General features: G+C 40.1%; 1 long non-coding RNA gene across 1 annotated transcript; it reads right to left on the minus strand.

Moving 5' to 3' along the window:
* Window positions 1-1385: 1385 nt before the first annotated feature.
* On the minus strand, window positions 1386-3495 carry LOC148315664 (uncharacterized). The gene is made up of 3 exons (XR_015840710.1): window positions 3401-3495; window positions 2287-2439; window positions 1386-2182 (listed from the first exon to the last, which is right to left on the minus strand). It is a non-coding gene; the product is annotated as an uncharacterized LOC148315664 (long non-coding RNA).
* Between the last annotated feature and the right edge of the window lie 1512 nt (window positions 3496-5007).

Here is a 5007-nt window from a genome sequence, read left to right on the forward strand (position 1 = left end):
GAAGCTCATCCGTGAGAAACAGCTGCAGGAAATCAGCTGGCTCCTCAGACTCCAAATGGGCAGCGGCATTCAGTGGTCCAGGGGTTGCTGTAAAGTCGATTTTCCTCGGTTGCCATCCAGTGTGACGCCATCCGGAACCACTGCTTCCTGATGCACAACCTGTAAATTACAGAAATATAAACAATTGGAAATATATATTTATTGCTGCATTTTATTGCTGGCGTGTGAAGTTTCATATTATAATTTACCTTTCTTTACACCAACAAGACGAGGAGGAACTTTCTTGCCGCGGGATGCACAATCTGTGAATTTTAGAAAGTATGCATGATTACCACACCATTCAGTATTGTTGTTTCCTCGTCGGGGAGGAGATACGCTCGCGTCTAACTGCACATTTATGCGACATTTTCTGCCCGCAAGATGCATGATATGTACAATAAAAGCATGAGGGGTAAAACCACATGTTCAATGGTAACTTGCGAGCGCTTACCTCCTCGTTCGGGGGGATCTGGTGAGGACTCTCAGCTGCTTTGGCTATTGTCCGAAGGCAGGCGATGCAGGCCGCAAGGCACGCGCACCCTCTTTAGACGCCTGTTTGTTGTGACGATGACGAAGCGTCATCCTCTCAACCAAAGCGTCTCCATCGCCTTGATGCTTTTAGGAAGCTTTTTTTTACAAAAACGCATTCCTCGATCGTCATTTGCTTGGAGGATTTCATTGCTAACGCTACTAATGCGACTGCTGCTAGTGCTGCCGATGCTGCTGCTACCCACGCTGCTCTCCACACTTATAAGTCTACCCCAGGATCCCGCCCCCCATTTGTACCTCTGGCGCAGATTCAAGGCGGATCTTTTGCACCTCTGCCCCCTGCTGGGTGATTTTTACATGATTCACAATGCGGACAAGGCTGATTCTCAGTCAGAGGTTGCATCAGACCCTTATGTACACTATGACGTAAAAAAGACAGGAAACGTACTTATACGTCTTTGGTAGAGGGCGCCATTGCATTAAAAGACGTCTTTGTACGTCTAAGGGAGTAAATGAGTTGAACAAAGTACAGGGTCCTTCACCTGACTACAGATGATCTTCTGGGGACTTTATTTGGTTTTAATCACTTTTGGGGTCTGTATCTATGCACACTCCCTGGTTTTGCTACCTTCCCGGGTACCACATACACACTGCTTAGTTTCTCTGCCTTCGTGGGTACCACATACATATTGCTTGGTTTCTCTGCCTTCCTGGGTACGACATACACACTGCCTGGTTTTGCTACCTTCCTGGGTACCAGTCACACAAACGTCAGACGACTCAGCACATACCGACTGTCTCAGCACTACACACTTTCACTCCAAGGCAGTGCTGTGAACCAACTTACTGACAAGAGGTAGTATTTAGAATTTTAAAAAGTGCTTGAAAGGTTTTGTTCATGTAAAACCAACAGATTATGACATTATTATTATTATTTAAATCAGTATTAAACAGCATCAGCATAGGTTAAAGATATTATACAGACTATATACGATAAAAAAATACTAAACCACCCTTGCTTTTCCGTCATTTCTTGTATAAGTTAACACACAGATGTATAACATTTGTTTATACAAATATAACGATTAAAAAGTAGCTGATTAGAGTTTTAATTTTGTATTCATTAATCTGTAATAAAAATGGACATATTTTGGTTAATAAAATTAACAAGAAATAAAAGTAAAGGGTGTTCTAATACTTTTTTCAAGATTGTCCTAACATACATTTAATGTTTACAGTATATGTCTTCGGAAGAAGCGCAGCATTAGATTTTTTTTTTTGTTCTCTCTGTTTGACTTCTGAATTTGAATTTCTGTCACAGATGTGCTTGAATTCTATTTTGGATGATTTGTGTTAAACTGCACAAATATTTGAAGAGCCATAGAATTCAAGAATCACACCAGTGCTGCTACTCCTCCGAACGGGTGAACGCCCTTGATTAACAACCTGCGTTGAGGTGGCTTTTGAGATTCGTGGTGTGGGAGAAAAATCTCTGAAGGCATTCTTAGACTTCAAGAGAGGGTCCACAATTTTCAAAGATTCACTTCCGTCTGAATCAGAGGCCTCACTTGTATCCGGAATATATTCATCTCCACTGTCATCTGAGTTGGAGTAATAATGCTTATCCATTCCAAAGTCAGCCTGTTTTTTTAATCTAAAAAACAACAACAACGAAATATAAAGGATAGAAGGCAGGAGACCAATAAAATATATGCAATTTGCTTGTAAGATTCCCTGAAATCTATATGGGTTGTTTACCTGTATACTTTTGGTCCTCCTGAGCCTTGGGATAGTAATATGGTCTGGGTCTGAGGCGCAAAGTTCAGGGGCAGGATTTGACAATGATTCGTCAGAATCTGTGTCGTTATTCCAAGGAAGATTCAGCCCATATTTTTTGTCCAAGGGAGGAGACTGGGTTGCATCAGAGTCCAAGAGAAAATTGAGAACCCATTAAATACTTAATCCCCAGAGGAATCTGCACAGAAAAAGGTCTTAATTCTATTTGAAAAAAAAAAAAAAACTAAAATATTGATGAATGATATGACAAAATAATGTAATAACAAAATTAATTGACCGTAACAAAAAGCTCCCGGGAGGAAAACTACATTAAATGTTTTTTTAACAGGGCAGTGAAAATATTGGAAAATAAAAACGATAATAAATAAAATAATATAAAAAAAGAATTCAATGTGTATCGATGGACCCATATGAAATACTTATATCGCTATGTACTTATCAGCCATATCGCCCAGCCCAATATGTAACTGCAACTTCAAAACCTCGGGCCATAACAGGATTGTAACATGGGATGCATATCTTCATTCCTAAATTTGTAGATCCCGAGGAGGCTGCTCAATGGTCCTGGTAATCTAAACCTCAACCAATTCGGTCACAGCCAATGTTCTCCATCCTTGTTAAGAAGTTTTGAAATGATTTAATAGATATACTATTGCAAACTATACCAGAATTTTAGACATTTTAAACTTTTGATCACAATTTTACCTATTTTCTAAAAATCTGAAGAATCCACATGCCAAATCACCTGCTGTAGACACATAGGTTCTGTTCTGACAGATAATTCAGTTACAGGTTGTGTACTTAAAGCCAATAAGAGGGCAATGCAGCAGTCGACAACCTGACGAAAGCTTAAGTCTCCCAATGAGAGAACTGTAGTGGCTGGTAGGTTCTTAGATTGTAACATAGTAAAGACATATACTAGGCATAACTGTATATCATATGATGATGAGGGAAAATATTATTAGCTACGATTTATGTCCAGATATATTAGAAAACTTGTCCAACCAGCACAGGTCTATCTAACTGTAATTTTAACATCTCAAGACACGACAGGATGACCACATGATACGCATACCTCCTTTTCAGAGTCTGTCAAAACTTGAGAAGGCTGCTTCGATGTTCTGGTGGCATCAACCTCAGCCGATTCAGTCATTGTCGGTTGTCCTCCATCCTAATGAACAAGTTGAATATTAATTTAATGAATTAAAAAAAGAAAATGGATCAGAATTTTACACATTTTAGGCTTTGGCCACCCAAAACAAAAACTAACAAGTTCACGAATGAAACAAAACCAATTACTTTAGCGCATGACAATTAATCTTCAGTAGAGATATGTTGTGACTGATATTTCAGTCACAGGTTGTCTTTTGAACGCCACCAGGGGCGCAATGGAGCACAGGACAGCCAAAAGTCTTCTTGTCGGACACCTGTAGTGGCTGGTAGGTTCTAAGATTATAACATAGTAAAGGCACATACAACTCCTAACTGTATTTCATATGATAATGAAGGAAAAGATGATTAGCTATGATTTATGTCAACAATAAAAATGGCTCTACGGGGTCCCCACAAACACAAACCTGACAGTTGGGTGTCAGATGGCCAACATACCTGACACGCAATTCAACTCAACTGGACCCCACAACACAAGAAAAAGCTGAGTGAGCCTCAAACCAGACATACACATTCACTGACAAATATCCTGTGACACCAGATATATTAGAAGTCTTGTCTAATCAGCACACGTCTATCTAACTGCAATTTTAACATCTCGAGACACGACAGGATGAGTACACGATACGCATACCTCCATTTCTGAGTCTGTAAAGCCTGGAGGAGGCTGCTTCGATGTTTTAGTAGCATCATAAATTTATTGAATTAATTATATTTGAGGTTGGATTAGATTTTTACACATTTTAAGCCTTAGCCACCCAAAACAAAACATAAGCTCATGAATGAAATAAAACTAATTAATTTCGCCCATGCCAATTAATCTTCTGTAGACGCGTGTTGTGACCAGTGTTGTTTTTGGCAGGCATTTTAGATTTTGTCCAAGTCATTTGGACAAAGTGCTGATTTGTTTACATCACATTTAGTCATCCCAATTCGTTATAGTTTTAGTCCAGTTTTAGTCAACGAAAACTAAAAAAAGGGTTTTAGTCCAGTTTTAATCGACGGAAACGCAAAAAAAGTTTTACCCTAGTTTTCGTCAATTTATTCACAAAGGTTTTAGTCCAAGCGGCACGGTGGCCCAACTGGTTAGCAGGATGGCCTCACAATATTGAGGTCGTAGGTACGATTCTGGCTCCGGCCTTCCTGCATGGGTTTCCTCTGGGTAATTCGGTTTCCTCCCATATTCTTAAAACATGCATGGCAAGTTGCTTGGACACTCTAATTGCCCCTAGGCATGAGTGTGAGCGTGGATGGTTGTTCGTCTATGTATGCCCTGCGATTGGCTGGACACCAATTCAAGGGTGTACCTCGCCTACTGCCGAAGACAGCTGGGATCGGCTCCAACACCCCCCGCGACCCTAGTGAGGAGAAGCGGTACAGATAACGGATGGATGGATGGATGGGTTTAAGTCCATTTGAGTTAAAACAAGGCATTCAAGGTTTCCACCCAATAACAAAGACTTTTGGATGGACTACAAAGGATTCTTCATTACAAACAGAAAAAAGTGGCAA

This window comes from Idiotropiscis lumnitzeri, unplaced genomic scaffold, assembly GCF_059441095.1.
Source record: "Idiotropiscis lumnitzeri isolate Australia: NSW breed Sydney's pygmy pipehorse unplaced genomic scaffold, RoL_Ilum_1.0 HiC_scaffold_64, whole genome shotgun sequence".
Lineage (NCBI taxonomy): Eukaryota > Metazoa > Chordata > Actinopteri > Syngnathiformes > Syngnathidae > Idiotropiscis > Idiotropiscis lumnitzeri.